Here is a 22113-nt window from a genome sequence, read left to right as displayed (position 1 = left end):
AGGGAGGTGGTAGAGAAAGAGAGAGAGAGAGGAAGGACAAAAGAGAGGAGGAGAGAGGGAGGGATAGAGAGATGGAGTTGGAGGGGGGGAGAGGGAGGGGAGAAGAAATACATAGAGAGAGAGAAGTGGGGAGAGAGGGAGTAACAAGGGAGAGATAGAGAGAGAGTGTGTATGTTTAGGGGAGAGATAAATAGACAAATAAGGGGAGGTGGATAGAAGAGGGAGAGAATGAGAAACATAGGGATATATTCACACAGTTAGGGAGAGAGAGAGAAGGGGGAAGAGAGAGAGAGATAGGGGGGAAGATAAAGAGATGGAGAAGATAAAGGGAGAAAGATGGACAAAAGAGAGGACTTAAGAAAGAGGAAGAGGGCAATGGGCGAAGAGAGTGGATTGGATTGGAGAGAGAGAGAGAGAGAGAAAGAGAGATGGGTGAAGAGAGAGGGAGGTAGGAGACAAAGGGAGAGAGAGGAAGGATTACAAATAGGACTTGAGAAAGAGGAGGAGAGAGGTACGGATAGAGATAGAGTTGGAAGGGGAGAGAGGGAAGAGATACGAAGGAAACGGAGAGTGAGAACTGAAGATGGATAGAGAAGAGAGATAATAAAATGATAAGTGAAAATGGATAAAAAAAAATAGTAAAAAAAGGAAAAAAACTCAGTATTCACATGATCGTAATCACTATTGTCTTCAACCGCGGTCTGTGATTATGACCATGTGAATAACCAGCTCTATCTTCTCTAGTTATAAACATTTATTTGCCTTAAATGTAGGCATCGCGTGCTTACATCAATATCGTTGTTTGTGTTAATTAACTTAAAGAATTTGGCACATTGGGTATGCTAGTTGTTAAGTTTTATTTTTCTTTAAAATTGTTGCATATATGAAACAAAACTTGATAGCTAATGAGGAAAACTCACATTTTTAATTGTTTAATCCGAATCCATTATTTCTTAATGTTCGTAGTTTGTCCACGTAAAGCATATATGTGTTTTATACCATAAAGAGTAAGATATGTCGGATGTGTAAGAGCTGAGAGACTAGTCAGTTAACGAACAGATATGTCGTATGTGTAAGAGCTAAGAGACTAGTTAGTTAGTTAACGAAGTTATTCCTTAGAAATATAAGATAAATTAAACTATATATAATACATCACTCATAAATTTATTAATACACCACTCGTAATTTTTTTAAGAAGTTATTTTATGTGTGCGTGATATAAAATTAAATAGTAAAAAAGTTTGAGTTTAAAGTGAATATGGCTTAACCATACCATCATTACTATTGATAGAATGCTCATAATTTTTTTAACAAGTTAATTTATGTGTGCGTCAGATAAAATTAAATAGTAAAAAAGTTTGAGTTTAAAGTGAATCTGGCTTAACCATACCATCATTACTATTAATAGAATGTTTTATTTTATAAAAAAAATAAAATGTAATTTTTATGGAAGTTTAACATGGATACACAAAAATAATAAGTAAACTAATATATAAAATGTAAAAAAGTGGTCTTGAGGTGAATATAGGTTAATTTCACAATGTTGATTATTGATAGTAGGTTGTACTTTATAAAAAAAATAAAATGTGATTTTTATAGAAGTTTAATATGGGAATACATTAGTTGAATAAAATATTTAGACTGTAATGTTTAATGTTTATTAATATGTGTTTCCTTCCAAGAGGTCATAATTTCAATTAATAGAGTATCTCTATCTTTAAACTTTAGACTTTAGCAGTCTCATAGGTATGCAAAAGTAGTCCACTTGTAACACAAACAAATGAGTCTCATCCATGTATTTGGTATATCCTTTGATCCCCCTTGAAGTTGGATTATTATTACTATGCCATCATTGTTAATGATAAAAAGTTGTGTATATTTTTATTGGAAATTAATATAGTTTTATAGGGATTAGTTAGGTAATATGATTCAATTTGATATATCATATTTTGTGATGCTAATTAGATAAATATAAATGAATACTACCACATTTGTGACCTTGGGGTTAGAATTTATTTTAGGGTTCCTAGATACTAAAGGGTGGAAATCTGTAACATACCTCCTACGCCTACCTAAGAATTTAGCTTCCAGGCTCTCACCGTGTAAATTTTTTGGTTATTTATCGTTAAGATTGAACCCTCACAAAGAGTATATTTATCCCACTAGCATTTAATAACTTAATTCTAAAGTAGCTAATTTGATCATGCATCAGAATCGCAGTTCTATATACTTAGTCGAATATTATACAATGGGTAGAATGGTTAAAAATAGTTCTTGCATACATATGCATTGGATAATCGAGCCATTAAAAACTATACAATGAAGTGCATGCATCTATATCTTGTACCTTTTATCAGCCAAGTTGAACTAGAGACATAGTATAACATTAATACATACTATGTCCTTTCTCTAACATAATGATGATCAAATTTACATTTGCTCGATAATTAACCCATCCATACATATGTATCCCATAAGCCAACTTAGTGTAGTAATCATATAATTGCATAAGGGTCCCATGCGGGTTCTATCATGCATAAGCAATCACAATCCCATATCATGCTTCTACTGCTGCCTCTGCTTTGGCAATAAAAGTCACATGCATAAGATATGGAAACACTTATCAATACATTAACTAACACATTACCAACACAAAATGAGAAAAGAAATTGGAACCCTCTTTAGGTGCACTTCTTAACACTGTGTACATTAGATAAGTGAAACCATGGCCTCTAGAATTACAAACTTAGAATCAAATTCATTCATCATGCAGAGATGTCATTCCACTACACAATTAACACACATACAATTAAAACAACAAATCGAAAGCATTAGAACCATTTGCAGGATAGGGAACAACATACAGTACAATCCACACATATGATACCGACTAAAACTCACTTGGATGGAGGAGAACCACCACCCAACCTTGAATCACCATTGATTCCCCCTGAGACGAGGTTCTTTCCAAGGATCAACTGTCCTCAATTGATCAATGCATGAGGTATTTAATACCCTCTTTCATGATTTAGTTGCCATTAGCAGCATCCCACTTTTATGGATTTTTTCCCATTTTCCTAGGTATTTTTCAAAAAAGCTCGTCTTGATCTCCGATGAGGCTTTTCCTCATAAAATCTTGCCTTTATCTCTGTAAAGATTTTATTTCTAATGGATATTGATCTCCCATCCATCTGATGGATCTCCAATCCATAAGCTTATCTAGAATCACACTTTAGAAGCTTTATCGTGAAAGATTCATCTCTATCCCATTCCTTAATGGGATTTGGAAAGAATATACTCTCTCTTGGTGCTCCACCTTCCAAGTGATTTATTTTATTAATTTATTTAATAATAAAAATTTTCTTCATGTTACATATCACACCTACCTTTCCTCACCTTCGGTTTAGAATATTTTAACCCACAAAGGAGGGTATCACACGCAACATTCCTCAACTTACGTTTATAATAATTTATCACATAAGGGAGGGGTGTTACATACTCCCCTGTTTTAATTTTACACCATCCTTGGTCTTTCACCCGCTGCGCACAGAAGCCATTCATTCATTGCATGAATTGTGCCATTGGAAGTTTCCGTCGGGACTTGGATGAACCCAGAACTTGAAGAAGAGGAAGATATGGGGGAATTGGTTGAGCCACCACAGATTGATATGTCTCTGGTTTTTCTATACCGTTCGGATCAACACACAGGCTCAAACATCCCAGGTATTCCTATACGGCATATACTGGATGGTTCTTTGATTTCTTATCTTTACTTACAACGTATTCCAGCTTCGTCGCTCGATCATGGCGATCTTAGGGTGTAGGTAACGCGACACTTGGTATCCATGCGGTAGCATGAAGTCCAGCGGTCCAGCTGTGGCGACTTTTATATATTTATATATTCTAATTGACATATTATTTTATTTAATAATGTTTTATATAACTTTTAATTATTCGTTTTTTCTTTTTATTACTAGCCTGTTTATTACTACGTCTAGTCTCTTTGCTAATCTAATTGAAATTCATAGGCTTCATTCAGGCCTACTGACTTCTTCCATGGCTAGTTTTTCAGGGTTATCTGGTTGGAAATGGAATTACAGATGAAGCATTTGATAGCACACAGGTGCCTTGCCCTGCTGTGGTAAATTGCAATACACCCTATGTATTTGAAACCAGTTTTATTTGCAGTATAGCAAATTTGTAAGGCCGTTGGAAGCTAGAATGACATTAAATTCTTAATGCTTTTCGATGATTTCTTTCGTATTTATGGTTGAACTGGCTATAATTTGTATTGAATCGTGAATCTTTGACATCATCTGATCCAGGACTCCTATGCTAAAAGTCTGACTTTGGAAGCAATTGTATGAAGACTGCCTTTTGACAACAGAATGGTGTGAAGTCCGGCCTCCTTTCCCATTTCTTTAGATGCCAATTCAAGTTTTACCATTTTTCTGTTTTGTGGAGCTCAAACCATTGCTGGCTCCTAATGCCTTTTTTGTTTACAGAGTTGAAATGCAAACCGACAAGAAAACGGGCTTAGGCTCGTTGGCAGGGGAAAGTTTGGAGTGCTCCTCTGCGTTGCGAGTTTCTGCATCAGTATGCTCTTTACTAACAGAATGTGGAGCAATCCTGAGATGTACGATGACGTTGATCCCACGCAGAAACGGGAATTGCAAGTTCTTTCTCAAGATTGTGAAGACAAGCATGCAAGTATTAAAGCAGGAAGATCTTATCTATGCCATTGAGTGAGTAGTTTCAAAGACCTTGTTCTACCTGTTTATGTGACTATTCTAGCACCCTTAATTTGAACGAAGTCATTCATGGATGCCTATGATGATTGTGTTGTTTCGAGGTAACAGGAAGCGGCTCTCATTGTTCTCTTTCAATTTATGGCTTAACTTATGTCGATTGTCATTCATGATCACTACCCTGAATATTGCCTATTTCAGCTACATTGCGTAGTATTTTGCTAATTCATCATACGTATTTAGCAGTTCATAGGGTAGTCAGTTGTAGTTATCAAATGCCCTTGACACTGAGGTGGCTTTATCTTTCTATGGTTTAGGCATCGATGGCACAAGATTTCTTGTTATTGTATAAAATTTGGATTTGGTCATTGTTTGTGTGCACTTTTTTGACAACAAAATTGAAACCCTTCATTTGAGCTTGCAAATTCTTGTCTCCAGATCGTTAGACAAAACAATTTCTTCTCTTGAAATGGAATTAGCAGTTGCTCGGACTGAAGCCTGATGGACAAGGCCCTGAGGTACGCCAGAAGGCATTTGTTGTGATTGGAATCAATACAGCTTTTAGCAGTAGAAAGCGGCGGGACTCTATTCGAGAAACCTAGATGCCACAAGGTCCATATCAGTTATTGCTAATAAATTTTTAGGTTTTGAAATCTAGTTAATAAATAATAAATGCTTTTAATTGCAAAAATAGTTCTCATGAGCGTGTATGAACCTAGGGCAGGGATATTCTGATGTCTGTAGCTTTTCTAGATATCCGTTGATTTTGATAATTGGACCTTTTGTTCCTCACAGGATCCAAACTGAAGCAGTTGGAGGAGAAGAAAGGCATTGCTATTAGATTCGTTATTGGACACAGTGTTACACCTGGTGGTATTTTGGATCGCGCCATTGATTCAGAAGACGCACAGTATCATGATTTCCTTAGATTGGAACATGTTGAAGGCTACCACGAGCTCTCAATAAAGACGAAGACCTAATTTTCTACAGCAGTAGCAAAATGGGATGTAGATTTCTATGTTAAGGTCGATGATGATGTGCATGTTAATTTAGGTACCAATCCCTCATTCTTTTAGAACCAGGATAAGTTGATAACTACTATCAATGGAAGGATATCTTTGCCCTATTCTGTTATCACTAAGAACATATGGATGCTCTTCTGAGGGATGCTGGCCACCACTATTGCACGATACCGATCTAAACCAGGAATTTACATTGGTTGCATGAAGTCTGGACCTGTTCTTGCACATAAGTAAGTAGCTATGACCAAATAGCATAAAGCAATTTGGGTTTCCAGAGAATATCCTAAAATACTGTACCTTTCCGAATTGAATTTGTTTATAATTTTGTGAAAATTGTGATTGAAGATGTATAGAGCTAAATGATTATAGTCTTTTGGATTTCAGAAGCAAATCATATCCTTGTGCTGTGTTCTGTGACTCTGTACAAAATTCAAATTACTGGTTTGTAAACAGTTTCCGAAGTTGTTTTATATTTAGAGGGGACATAGATGTCTTCCACGGAATTGAGGTTCTTACTTCAGACATGCTACTAGTCAGATTTATGCTATTTCAAAAGATCTGGCTACATACATATCTATAAATTCGTGAGTGTGGCCCTGCCTTCTCCACTCGAGATATTTTTCACAAGCAGAATGACAGAAAATGCAGCCGCTATTAAGTAGCCAACCTTGAACCTTAAGGTCAAAACTCTTTGCTAATCTAATTGAAATTCATAGCCTTCACTCAGGCCTCTCCAAAATATGTTGATGACTAGAAACTACGTTACGTTTTCTCATTGTACCAAGGCAATTTATACTGGTATATCTAAGTTTCAATTTCCCACTTGAAATAGGATAAGATGATCTATTAAACACCTCACCTTACCTGCAGACCTCTACGCATCCATATCTACTACAATGTGTTCATATATGATGTCGCTATCTCTAACTGGCTCTGCTGACACCGGGTCTCCAGAGAGAGCTCTCCGTGACACTTGAACTTGCATCTCTACTTGGTTCATATATGATGTGCCATATCGAATCTATGTGTCACTATATGATTCCATACTATAAAAGTTTACCTTGTCTATTGCCAGTGGTCCATTGATTGGCACATGAAACTATGCTAATATAAGGTGCCCTACCTTTCTGCTAAAGCCGTAGAGTCTAAAGCCCATGCATGCACTCACTCTGCCTTTGTCGTGTGTCGCCTTGTAAGATAGTTGGTTCTAACTAATTAGTGAAACTTGGAGTTAAAGCTAAACCTGTGGTGAAAGCCTATTTCGACTTGCTACTATGGGGCCTATTACACCTGGAACTATGGAGGCTCGCTCCTCCCTAGACCTAGATCTAGATTTGATGCCAGAGATAGTAAAGCCATCAATATATGATGTCACCATAGAAACATTGACAAAGTCCATTGTAGCCATTGGATTCATATATATATACGTTTGACATAATATGATGTTGCCATATCTAAGTTTTGCCTTGGCCAATAGATTCCAGGCCCTACATGTTGCATATCGAAGTGTTACTATATGAGCTGGCATAAAGACGTTTTAAAATACTATACAGGCATAGAAACTTTCTCTCTAAACTCATCAAGACCCACTTCCATAGCTGACAAGGCCTATGAAATCTGAAGTCTCCATCCACTATAGAGCACGTGCCAATGCCAGAGCTGGGCAATGCTAATCCATTTCAACCATATAAATCATACATAGAGAATATCAGCATATAGAAGTTGTCATTGCCATCAGCCAACTGGACCTACTACAACCTCTCTACTTGCCATACTCTACTTGCTCTACTTGCATGGATACGTTGTTGACCTAGCAGCCCGAGTCCGCTCAAGACGTTACTATAGGAGCTCTCCAAAGCCAGCTAGGTGCTGCTGATGTCAGAGAACTAGGCATGCCAGTTCAATTATTTCGGGATAAAGAGTGGTGAGTAATGTGATATCCATACTTGATTAGTCAGATAAGCATTAGATTAGTGCTATTCCATTTCCTGTATTCGATCACAACTCTCATACGTAAATCACTACTAGCCACAGCCACCTGATTTCGCATTTACTACTGCCGCCACATCCATCATTCCATATGCTATTTTCTCCCCATGTCAGATCGATCACCTAATTGCACCGATCGCTCACTTAACGTAAGGTTTTCGTTTTATGCCCATTAGCTCCATTCCAAATCAATCCGTATATGTACTTATTTATGCACCTAGATATTGACATAAATCTCCTATCTAGCGCGACCCAATCTACCACCAAGATTGCTCGATGTCAGATACATCACCTAATTTTGCATTTACTTCTGCCGCCACATAGATCATTCCATCTGCCATTTGCTCCCCATGTCATATCGATCACTTAATTGCACCAAATGCTCACATAACGTAAGCTTTTCGTTTTATGCCGACCATTAAATACTGCCTGCTCCATCCGAGCTTCAAGTATTTTATCTCCATTCACACTTCAAACCAGCTTACAAACACGTTGAACTTTTTTATAAATTGGCCTCTTCTGCACCTGGATATTAACATACATCTCCCCGCTTCACATAACATGGAATCCATTAGCATAAGCCAACTTACTCAACTCGCGGCACTGTTTCTCTTAGCACTTGTTCTCATGGCTCTTCTGATTATTGACATCGTAAAAGTCGAAAGACAAAGAAAAAAGAAACCAAGAAAACAATAATTCTGAATCTCAAGCCTATTTTTGCATTATTTTACGCATTGTCTCATTTCCCCGCTTCCTTCTCTGTTACAGGTGTACGACGGATGCTTCAAATATGCATTTGGGTCTGCCATGGTGGTGCAACTCACATTTTTTATGCTTCTATCGTCTCTGCTTGGATGCCAGTCTAATGTCCTAATTGTTAGCATTCGTGCTTGTCTTGTATTCTTCACATGTTACAGTCTGTCATAAGAAATGCTTATTTTCAAGGTCAAATGTAAGCTCCACAGCGGTTTTCATGTTACTCGTGTCTTGAATTGATGACGATTCTCTGCAAGTTAGTTATTCAATAATGTTCAGATCTTTGGTATATAGTGCTCATGTGACTATTGCTATTGCAGTTGTGTGATTTTGGGCTAGCAACATAAACTGGTGCATTCTTTTGAAATATTACGGGGCATATTATATTATTCGTGGCACAATAGGCTTGTGGATGACCCTTTCCAGTAATATATCATGTAATATTGCAGCCCATACTTAATGAAACTTACACTCTTTCTTGTTTACTATTTTGACATTTATCATTGCCTGTTGCCTGAGTTTCAGAAGAGGTTGACGCAGTCTACCGAAACTGATACTTCAGCCTTACACTTGCATCTATTCCTTGAGACTTAGTAGTTAAGTAATTCATTCGACAGAAAAGCAGGAGAAGCTCCACTGCGTTATCTGCCCAGCTCTCTAGACCGCACTATCCACTGCTATCAATGTATGTCCCATATCATTGGCGGGTTCAAGTCAATCCTTTCATTCAATGCATTAGTGTGTAGGTTATATATGTCAATACGTCATACCAGGTATATATCGTTTACTGGGTATGGCTGGAATCAAGGGAAGTAGTCCTCAACATTCCCCACCCCATTGAGTTAGGGCGTGGGTTATTAGAGTCAAGTGACATGCTTATATTAGAATCTAGATTGCAGATGCATCAAGACACACTCTAACTTCCTAGTCCTATTCATCCTTTTTGGTCGCTGCTGCTGAAGATTAATGGACACTTATGAAAGCAGCTGCAGTATGGACACTTATGAATGGTATTCTTTATTGATCCTAGTAGTTGGTTTATAAAGACGTTTTGACTAATTTGATGGTAAAGTATCATCAAGCCTAAATTCAAATTAATGCACACTTTCGCTGTCCTTCAATCACATGAATACCTTCTTCTGCTTATAAATATGCTTACTGTTGTACCCTGCTCTTTACCTCAATCCAACTGCAGTGTTCTGCTGCAAATTTTCCTATCTGCATATTGCCATGGGCTTGGCAGGCACCAAGTAAGGCTCCCCAAACAGTAACATTAGGTTTAAATGGCATTTCTTTTATAAAATCATATGCCTCATCCAAACAACCAGATCAACCATACAGGCGTAATGCCCTGTTCTTTAGCCCTAGATCTTAAATGTTAACTTCATGCAGGGACTCGCTGCCTCGTAACTGCCCATGTTTGAATATCTATGAATTTACAACTCTCATTAGCCTTCATTAGCCTTGATTATTTCTTGTTTATTGCTGGGAGGCCTTTTATGTTTTTTTTTTAATGGTGTTATCATCCTGGGTTTACTTTTCCATATTTAATGTTATTGTCATACATTTTGTTTAAAGTTTTTAGTCAACTCTTTTGTTAGTTGAAGTTGGTTTATTGTGTTTAAAGATTTGTTTTGGTTCTTAATTAAAGCTAATTTTTTTTTGGAGTATTCATGTGGTAGTTTCAAAATTCAATTATCTTTCTTGAAGTTTATTGACTTTATTTTTAGACATAAACATGCAATATTTACTTTAGTGTTTTATTTTAGTGCTCTACAACCTAATATGGGGTAGATTTCACTTAAAAATGTAAAAATTTAACATGTAATGTTTAACATTTAACATTTATCATTTTTAATCTAATTTCAACCCTATTTAAAAATAAAAATAATTATTATTATTATGTATAAACACAATATAAATTTAAAATATGAACACTCAAAAAAGAGGTATGGTAAATAGATAAAAATACAAATAAATAAGAAGCATGGTAAATTAATGAAACCTCTTTTTAACTTACTCGAGCGGTATGGTAAATAAATAAATAAAACCTCCTTTTATATTTACCCCATACACCTCTTTATATTTACAAAAACTCAAAAAATAGGTTTTATTTGAGTGAACCTTATGGGCCAAATACCATGAACCAAATTATTATTAATGGCATGGTAAATAAATAAACATAAAAGAGGTATGGTAAATAAATAAAAATATAATCAACATTTAATTAAATACCAATTCTATGAGCGAAATACCATGAACCAAGTTAATATTAATACTATGTCGAAAAACATTATTAATGCTAATACTAATATTAAACTATTATTATTATTAAATCTAACATTCATATTAATATATTATAATATTAATATTATTAAATTTAAGAACTTTGGATTAATACAATATTATGTTGGTTATATTGTAATATATATTAATGTATGATGATATATTTGTTAACTCTAGATATATATGGGAGGAAGAACAAAGAAAAAGTTATACTGGTGCAGAGATAGGGGGATTGCAAAGGGATATATGGAGATAAAATGAAGGAAAGGGGAGAGGACCAATGAAGAGAGAGAGATAGAGAGGAGTGAGAGAGTTAGATAAGGGTAAGAGAGTGAGGGGGAGAAATAAAGATGGAGGTGGGAGAGAGAAGGAGAGAGGAAGGGAGATAGTTAGAAGATTGGGGAGAGAGAGAAAGAGATGGGGGAAGAGAGAGAGGGAGGTGGTAGAGAAAGAGAGAGAGAGAGGAAGGACAAAAGAGAGGAGGAGAGAGGGAGGGATAGAGAGATGGAGTTGGAGGGGGGGAGAGGGAGGGGAGAAGAAATACATAGAGAGAGAGAAGTGGGGAGAGAGGGAGTAACAAGGGAGAGATAGAGAGAGAGTGTGTATGTTTAGGGGAGAGATAAATAGACAAATAAGGGGAGGTGGATAGAAGAGGGAGAGAATGAGAAACATAGGGATATATTCACACAGTTAGGGAGAGAGAGAGAAGGGGGAAGAGAGAGAGAGATAGGGGGGAAGATAAAGAGATGGAGAAGATAAAGGGAGAAAGATGGACAAAAGAGAGGACTTAAGAGAGAGGAAGAGGGCAATGGGCGAAGAGAGTGGATTGGATTGGAGAGAGAGAGAGAGAGAAAGAGAGATGGGTGAAGAGAGAGGGAGGTAGGAGACAAAGGGAGAGAGAGGAAGGATTACAAATAGGACTTGAGAAAGAGGAGGAGAGAGGTACGGATAGAGATAGAGTTGGAAGGGGAGAGAGGGAAGAGATAAGAAGGAAACGGAGAGTGAAAACTGAAGATGGATAGAGAAGAGAGATAATAAAATGATAAGTGAAAATGGATAAAAAAAAAATAGTAAAAAAGGGAAAAACACTCAGTATTCACATGATCGTAATCACTATTGTCTTCAACCGCGGTCTGTGATTATGACCATGTGAATAACCAGCTCTATCTTCTCTAGTTATAAACATTTATTTCCCTTAAATGTAGGCATCGCGTCCTTACATCAATATCGTTGTTTGTGTTAATTAACTTAAAGAATTTGGCACATTGGGTATGCTAGTTGTTAAGTTTTATTTTTCTTTAAAATTGTTGCATATATGAAACAAAACTTGATAGCTAATGAGGAAAACTCACGTTTTTAATTGTTTAATCCGAATCCATTATTTCTTAATGTTCGTAGTTTGTCCACGTAAAGCATATATGTGTTTTATACCATAAAGAGTAAGATATGTCGTATGTGTAAGAGCTGAGAGACTAGTCAGTTAACGAACAGATATGTCGTATGTGTAAGAGCTAAGAGACTAGTTAGTTAGTTAAGGAAGTTATTCCTTAGAAATATAAGATAAATTAAACTATATATAATACATCACTCATAAATTTATTAATACACCACTCGTAATTTTTTTAAGAAGTTAATTTATGTGTGCGTGATATAAAATTAAATAGTAAAAAAGTTTGAGTTTAAAGTGAATATGGGTTAACCATACCATCATTACTATTGATAGAATGCTCATAATTTTTTTAACAAGTTAATTTATGTGTGCGTCAGATAAAATTAAATAGTAAAAAAGTTTGAGTTTAAAGTGAATCTGGCTTAACCATACCATCATTACTATTAATAGAATGTTTTATTTTATAAAACAAATAAAATGTAATTTTTATGGAAGTTTAACATGGATACACAAAAATAATAAGTAAACTAATATATAAAATGTAAAAAAGTTGTGTTAAGGTGAATATAGGTTAATTTCACAATGTTGATTATTGATAGTAGGTTGTACTTTATAAAAAAAATAAAATGTGATTTTTATAGAAGTTTAATATGGGAATACATTAGTTGAATAAAATATTTAGACTCTAATGTTTAATGTTTATTAATATGTGTTTCCTTCCAAGAGGTCATAATTTCAATTAATAGAGTATCTCTATCTTTAAACTTTAGACTTTAGCAGTCTCATAGGTATGCAAAAGTAGTCCACTTGTAACACAAACAAATGAGTCTCATCCATGTATTTGGTATATCCTTTGATCCCCCTTGAAGTTGGATTATTATTACTATGCCATCATTGTTAATGATAAAAAGTTGTGTATATTTTTATCGGAAATTAATATAGTTTTATAGGGATTAGTTAGGTAATATGATTCAATTTGATATATCATATTTTGTGATGCTAATTAGATAAATATAAATGAATACTACCACATTTGTGACCTTGGGGTTAGAATTTATTTTAGGGTTCCTAGATACTACAGGGTGGAAATCTGTAACATACCTCCTACGCCTACCTAAGAATTTAGCTTCCAGGCTCTCACCGTGTAAAATTTTTGGTTATTTATCGTTAAGATTGAACCCTCACAAACAATATATTTATCCCACTAGCATTTAATAACTTAATTCTAAAGTAGCTAATTTGATCATGCATCAGAATCACAGTTCTATATACTTAGTCGAATATTATACAATGGGTAGAATGGTTAAAAATAGTTCTTGCATACATATGCATTGGATAATCGAGCCATTAAAAACTATACAATGAAGTGCATGCATCTATATCTTGTACCTTTTATCAGCCAAGTTGAACTAGAGACATAGTATAACATTAATACATACTATGTCCTTTCTCTAACATAATGATGATCAAATTTACATTTACTCGATAATTAACCCATCCATACATATGTATCCCATAAGCCAACTTAGTGTAGTAATCCTATAATTGCATAAGGGTCCCATGCGGGTTCTATCATGCATAAGCAATCACAATCCCATATCATGCTTCTACTGCTGCCTCTGCTTTGGCAATAAAAGTCACATGCATAAGATATGGAAACACTTATCAATACATTAACTAACACATAACCAACACAAAATGAGAAAAGAAATTGGAACCCTCTTTAGGTGCACTTCTTAACACTCTGTACATTAGATAAGTGAAACCATGGCCTCTAGAATTACAAACTTAGAATCAAAGTCATTCATCATGCAGAGATGTCATTCCCCTACACAATTAACACACATACAATTAAAACAACAAATCGAAAGCATTAGAACCATTTGCAGGATAGGGAACAACATACAGTACAATCCACACATATGATACCGACTAAAACTCACTTGGATGGAGGACAACCACCACCCAACTTTGAATCACCATTGATTCCCCCTGAGACGAGGTTCTTTCCAAGGATCAATTGTCCTCAATTGATCAATGCACGAGGTATTTAATACCCTCTTTCATGATTTAGTTGCCATTAGCAGCATCCCACTTTTATGGATTTTTTCCCATTTTCCTAGGTATTTTTCAAAAAAGCTCGTCTTGATCTCCGATGAGGCTTTTCCTCATAAAATCTTGCCTTTATCTCTGTAAAGATTTTATTTCTAATGGATATTGATCTCCCATCCATCTGATGGATCTCCAATCCATAAGCTTATCTAGAATCACACTTTAGAAGCTTTATCGTGAAAGATTCATCTCTATCCCATTCCTTAATGGGATTTGGAAAGAATATACTCTCTCTTGGTGCTCCACCTTCCAAGTGATTTATTTTATTAATTTATTTAATAATAAAAATTTTCTTCATGTTACATATCACACCTACCTTTCCTCACCTTCGGTTTAGAATATTTTAACCCACAAAGGAGGGTATCACACGCAGCTTTCCTCAACTTACGTTTATAATAGTTTATCACATAAGGGAGGGGTGTTACATACTCCCCTGTTTTAATTTTACACCATCCTTGGTCTATCACCACATCATGTCCTCGTGCACACATAGCTGGTTTCTCACTCCACAACTTTCACGTCTTTGCCATCTAATGTCAATCTTCCAATGTACATCGGTCACAAGGAGTTCTCCCGTCACATCTCATTCCATAGCTACATGGGTCTCAAGGAGTTCTCTCCTTTCATAGCTACCTGTAAATTATTTTTAAACCATTAGTCAGAATTTATAGATACATAATTTTGACTATTGGTAGAGGGAATTACTCCCCTAGGGCTTTTTGGGTGAAACCCTAGTAGACTGAAAGTTGTCTATTCACAGAAACATGCATTCATACAGCCATTATGCTATTATAAGCAAATTCTATGATAAGGGTACGTACCTTTGGTCCTACGTTCGAGAAGGCCTTTAGGGTCCAAACCCTTCTTGGAGTTCCCTTCTTCTCTTTTGTCCTACAAAACAAACAATTCAAAGAACACAACAGTACATGGACAAAAACTTATAAAGAAACCATCTTTATGTTACAAAGAAAGGTAGTTAGTTATGAAATCTAAACAACCATTTACACATGAATTCAAGACATGAATATCATTAACATAAAGAAGATTTAATTCGGGAACCAAGACATGTGTTTCTTTTATTATAGACAAATAAAGTACATAAAAAGGAATATGTTCACCTGAGCCACCTTCAGCAGGCTCCAAGCAAAGCTTCCTTCTGGATCCATTCCAGCCTTAAGCCTCTAACAAAACTCCTTCCATGACTCTCTCCATGATGTCATAAATGGTGGATGAACATCAACACACAAGGAAACAAAGGTTTCCTATACAAAATGGGGGAAGTGCAGAAGGCACAAGGGACTTCAGACCTGGTCAAGGGAAAAATCTCAGCATAATAACCTTTCTCTCTATTCTCTCCTCCCTTAGGCCTTCCCTTTGAGGTCTTTTTATACCATCTCCAAAGTAGTTTTTTAGTTAGGAGTTGGTTGGGAACAGTTGGGCCACGAGCACTAACAGGTGATCAGCAGGTAAAACCCGCGATCTCCGCCCGAAAAGAAGGAATTTTATATTTTTTTAAGTGTTTTAATACATATACGCTGGTTGGATATACACAGACCCGCGTATACACGCGTTTAACTCAGGGAAATGTCGCGTATAAGGGATAAAACACTATTTTTTAAATTTTAGGACCAGGTCTGGTAGGAGGGGTTGCCCTAGGCCATGGGTACAGCATCACAAACCATAAGAGTGAAATTTGGAGCTATAACAGATGCCCCCTAATATATGAGGTCAGAAGGGGTACATGATGGCCGAAATATATTATGGAAAGGAAGTCTGACAAAAACCGAGGAGGACTTCACCAGAATTCAGCCTGCCAAGCCACCAAAGGAGATCAGAAAGAAACATTGTCTGAGGCAGGCATACCCATGCTCATAAAAAATAAAGCATGTCCGCATATCAAGTACAAGCGGATCCACTAAGTATACAATTATAAATGACTGAAAAAAACATAATGGATCATCTGATGGTAATGAACAAGTACATGTCTGAATATCACATATAAGACTGTCAATGATGTTGAAAGATGCAACAGATCACTGATATCAAAGACTAATCCCCAAAAGGTACCAACTAAACATGATGGAATAGGATGGTACTACACTACAAACTCAGGTGCCAACATATAGAATGTCGCCATGACTGACCGCAACATAAAAAGTGTAGTGGTATCAACTAGCAGCAACAGGAGCAACTGTCAAGTAAACCAATGAATGCTGATACAACCTGAGGTCTTCACCGAACGCCGTGGTACATTTCTACACCATGGGAATAAATGATCTGAAGTTGACCATGTGATAAATCGTTTGATTGCCGATCATTGATGTATACCGTTAACAAATGCGAGACTACTCACCGATAATGATAATGAGCGTCAAGGTACCCAGTACAATCTAACAAGTGTGAATAGATGAGCTGGAGTCGAACACCTGTAAGAATCTATCGATCAGGAGACAATGATGGTTTCCCAGTGTCGATAGCGAAGGATCTGCCACTAATGACTGCAAACCCCAAGGTACTGCCAAATGGACTCTAGATCTTTGCCCCAGAGCAATGAGTAGAAGTCGATAGGGAAAGATCCGCTAGAAGGAAGGCATTAAGGCATCCTCCATCAATCTAGTGCGAGTGTAACCCGTAGGCCAATAATGTGGAAGGAATCAGACAAAAAAAGATGTAGTAACCCAACCGAAGTACGTTTCCGGCGTACACAAGATGTGGCTAGCGCATGGCAGAAACCCTCTGAACCAACCAATAATGAAAGCTGACACAGAGGCGGGGTATCCACCAATAGGGTCAAATCGAAACCAAGGTACTGCACGAATCCCAATGTGTGATAATGTAAGCTGATGTCGAACTCAAGGGAAACCACTCAGTCAAAGACCCATGATACTGATCGATGTTGAGCACAAGGTGACCTATCAATAATGAAAATAGGGTCAGGGTGCGGCTCTAGGCCTGTCCTTAGAGCAAGGTGTCATCGTCGATAAGGACAAGACCCGCCAACAAGAAGTCAATGGGGACCTTCTCAAACCGGCACGAGTAAAGGACCAATATAACTGATGTGCTGATAGACATGATACTGACAACCAGGGATGGCCGACTGAAAAATGAGTCAAGAGACACCGCAGAAAGGCCGACTCAAGCTAACTTCCCTTGAACAAAAGCACGACTCAATGTGACTGTGTGGCAGCATATGATGACTCTGTATAAGTTCGCCATGCAGGAGGCACGAACGAACCCTCCATATGATTGGAAAAGATAACCAATCGGGGGAGAACTGACTCAATAACAAGGTTATGGCATACCTAAGTCAAACTAAATCCCACCCATGCGGAGGAGACTTTGTTTTGAGTGCTTTGTTCAAGGGCGACACGACTGACTCTAGCTGCCAAAAATAAATGGAAATAATGTCCCGTTCCCACTCTTTTTGGAATATTTAATTTTTTTGTCTTTTTCTGTTAAGCCGGAAAAAGAATAAAAGAATGCTATGGTATAGTGGAAAGAACGAGAATCGATGAAACAGATGATCTACTTCCCGGGAAAGGAACGTTCCTATGCTCAATGCAGGGAGGTGAAAACTGGTCATTGACACTCAAAGGTGTGTTCCTTCCAAGGATCAAGGCGTGTCAAGCTGCAGAAGTCAAATGTATGCAAGGTTGATTTTGCAGATGTCATTGTCAAAAGTTGGCTTAAACACGAGTCCAAGTGAAGCCGGCTCCAGGCCAAAAGGTGCAAATGGTCAACATGCAATGCAGTAGTACAACTGAACACAAAGGAGCCTCTAGGGTAAAAGGGCCAGAACAAAGCGGAGAAGCTAAGAGGAATGAGTCTTGAACGCAAAAGTCATGGCGGGACTACAGAGGACTCCCGAGCCTACTCAAATCAGAGTAGCGTGGGCAACAAATGTCAGTGAGGTGCTAACTAGGATGCCCATGTAAAGGATGGATCTACCATTGCGTCATGATTTAAAGAATCGGCGAGTGAAAATGGCTTACGAAGCCTAACACGATGGGATCGACCCTATGGCGGATGTATCGGTCAAGTGGAGGCTAGTATGCATAATTCGACGGAAAAACGGTGTCCCTAACCTATATGCCAGTGAGGACACAATACCTTCCATGTCGGGTCAACAGTCATGGAACCGTCTCGAACTGTCGAAAAACGTCCAAAATGTCCTGAAAAACAAAGCAATCTCGACATTCCAAGCTCCCAAGTTAAAAGTCACATGAGGCCAAACAAAATAAAATTTTGAAAAATTTTTGCATTTTCAAAACTAATAAAAAGCATTTTGGACTCACCATTTTTACCATTTGAGTTTGAGAGAAAAATCTTTGGAGCAAAAGGAGAAATCTTCCCACAGCTAGATTCAACCATTCAAATTCATCAAATAGCTCCAGGTAACCCTTATACTTAGCTTGCAATTGATTGTGACAAGTTTTAAGATTTATGATTGATGTTTCACCGTTAAAATTTTGTCAAAAATTCGCTCGCGGCGTATACGCGGGTTGGTAATATTGAACCCGCGTATACGTGAGCCCTACACGCGACTGTGTGCATAGGGACCCGCGTATACGCCGCGGATCATTTTTAAACAGAAACTAACGGTTACAACTTTATTTTTTCTCAGGATGCCTATCACGTGGCGTGAAAGAGAACATGCAGCGGTAGATAATGAAGTTATGAATAGTCCAGAAGCATTAGATGCACTCCGGGGATGCGGTTTGCTTAAATTTTTCAAATTGCCAAATATGAAAGCGAACGCGTGATTGCTTGAGATGCTGATTGATTATTGGCATGTCAATGAGGAGGCTTTTATGATAGATCAAATGCTGCTCAGGGTAGAATTGGAGGACATCTATTTTATCACGGGCCTTTCCCGAAGGGGAGAGGTAGTACAGTCCCGGGGCAGGTCACGGAGTGCCCTCTCGATAGAGGACTATGTACAGATATACTTCCCTGGACATCCCAAGAAGGTTGGGAGCCAGATTTCCATCACACATGTGGCGAGTTTGTCACTTAGGATAATCCTGTTTACCATGGCTCGGGTGAACGGATCATCCTCTCTGCATCAGGCGTCATTGCAAAACATGAGCGTAGCAGTTGACTGTCTTACTACTGTGTTTGACTGGTGTACTCCTCTTCTGGCCAACATGAAGAGCCAGCTCACTTCTACCAGGAGGGGTTAGACTAAAAACTTTGGCTATGGAAGCATCTTCTGCACTTTCTTTTTCGAGAAGGTTCCCACACTCCGCCCCAGGGTAGCAGTTTCCATCAGCACCCCACGTGATCCACGCATGGGCCGGTGGGATGATCTGATGAAACGTCTGGGGGGTGGGGAGGTCCCAAGGACTGCATTTGACGATGACTTCTTCACCTGGTGCGATCAACAGATCATCACCGTGGACGACTACCCCTATGCCGGATTGGATTCCCGAGGAGATCCTGATTTAGCGTTACCACCAAATGCAACATGGGGCGAGATCGGTAAGATTTTTTGATTTTATGATTTTTTGGATTTTTCAAATATAATGATGAATTTTGAAAAATATTTTTTGATGAGATTCAAATGACTGATATGATGATCATGTTCCAGACATTGGGCCTGTACGACCAGATGGATTCCTGCGGCATGGACGGCGTGGCCGAGGAGCCGAAGAGGCGGCTGCTGATACGGAACGGACCCTAAAAAACGTCTAGCGACACTTGGCGAGACTGAGCTGCCGAGTACCGATGGCCGTCATAGAGGACCTTCCTCCGGATATGCAGCCTCACGTGGTTGGCATGCCACGTGACTGGGTTCGCATCTTTCGGCGCGTGGCCAATGCAATAGTGACATACTTAGACGCTCATCCTAAGCCGAGGCATTAGATATGCCAGACATGATTATGGGCATTTGAGTCCCAATTTTGTATATTTTTTGGACACACATATGTACACTCGAGACGCTCTATGATATATATATATATATATATATATATATATATATATATATATATATATATATATATATATATATATATATATATATATATATATACAGTCTGACTTTTTGATGCTTGATTTTATTGTGATGAATGATTAATATGCCAGTCTAATGCTTGATTAGCGATAGAATCAGCTAACCAATTATGAGATCTTGGAATATGAAAATAATTAATATAAGTAAATGATCTTTGCAACAACCTCACCCTTAAATACTGGCGATATAAAGATGGATCCCGTACTCGATAAATGTTATTTAATTGAGACACTATCAATTGAGAATCAAGATAAACTACCAACGAGTCGATCCCATGAGAGATTGTCTCGGATAATATATTAATAACAGCAGTATACTCGGCCATATTGTTTGAAGCAGGACCAATGCACACACCTCTTGATGCCATCAATTGACCAATTGGATAATAGAGTACCCAAGCTGTGGAAGCAAGATTCCGAGTGTGCCGACTAGCACCATCGGCGAACCCAAAATAAACCAAATCATCCATCAACACCTGCCAAAGCAGACCAAAAAGTGCTGATATCAAAAAACTCTCGATGATATATGTACAAATATACATAAAATACAAAGAAGCCATTGCCTGGTAAAACTAAGCAAAGTACTTCTTTAGGTAGAGCCCATTTTGGGGCTCCGCCAGCTTGTTTCCCTAGAAATCAATTAACTCATACGATCCTTTTTCTAACACTCGTTTAATAATGAAAGGACCGTACCACATAGGCTTAAATTTGCCTGCCCGCAAGGCGTCCTTATCTTGGTCATAGACCAGGACAAGGGCACCTTCAGAAAAGACTCAAGGACAGACAGACTTATCATACTACGTTTTAACCCTTTTCTTATGGGCCTCATTCATCATGGCGGCATCTCGACGCTGCTCATCGAGATGTTCCAAGTGAACTAGGCGCTCCTCGAGACTCGAAGTCTCAGGAAGAAGCTCAACAGCCAACTTCAGAGATGGAATTTCACATTCAACCGGAAAGATAGGTTCCATCCCATAAACCAACTGAAAAGGAGTAAAACCAATAGCCGTTTTGATGGAGGTTCGGTATGCCCAAAGAGCCGAATACAACATAATGTGCCAATTGGACCGATTTTTATCGATTGTCCGTTGGAGTATCGTCTTAAGAGTTTTTTTGACCGCCTCGACCTGTCCATTGGCCTGAGGATAATAAGGGGACGAATGCTCCTGACGGAAACCTAATTTAAGAGCCAATTCGTACATTAGTTGATTTTGGAAATGACTGCCATGGTCAGTGACAATTTCTCTTGGGATACTGAATCTTGAGATAACCTGATTGAAAAGAAACAAAGCTGCCGTGTCACTATCATTCTTATAAGTAGGCATGGCCTCATCCCACTTCGTAAAGTAGTCTACAGCCGCGATAATGTACTTGTGATTCACCGATGAAGGCGGATTAGAAGCTGTAAAATCAATACCCGACTTAGTAAAGGGACCGACGGTGACAACGGGAAAAAGGGGAGCTGGATGCGCGCGCATATTGCGAGTAAAAATTTGACACGGGTGACAGCGTTTTACCGCTTCCACATAGTCCTTAAAGAGTGAAGGCCAAAAATAGCCAGCATGTAAGATGCGCTGGGCTGTAGCAAGCCCTGATAGATGACCACCACAAGATCCACTATGGCAGTCATTGAGCACTGACTCTGCTTCCTCTAAGGTTAAACAACGCAGAAGGATTGAATCAATCCCTCGACGGTATAATGTGTCACCAATGATAACATAGTTTTTAGCCAGGTGACGTAATTTGCGACGTTCCTCCTTGGAGAAAGTAGAGGGAAACTTCGAAGTTTGGAGAT

At 38.0% G+C, this 22113-nt stretch overlaps 1 pseudogene; it reads left to right on the top strand.

Moving 5' to 3' along the window:
- Positions 1–4425: 4425 nt before the first annotated feature.
- On the top strand, positions 4426–6358 carry LOC149226518 (beta-1,3-galactosyltransferase 7-like; annotated as a pseudogene).
- The last annotated feature ends 15755 nt before the right edge of the window (positions 6359–22113 follow it).

This window comes from Pinus tabuliformis, chromosome J (genome assembly GCF_031772625.1).
Source record: "Pinus tabuliformis cultivar Carrire ecotype Pingquan chromosome J, CPIR1, whole genome shotgun sequence".
Classification (NCBI taxonomy): Eukaryota; Viridiplantae; Streptophyta; class Pinopsida; order Pinales; family Pinaceae; genus Pinus; species Pinus tabuliformis.
Note: the sequence above shows the minus strand (reverse complement) of the source record. Positions and strands in the feature narration are given on the sequence as shown.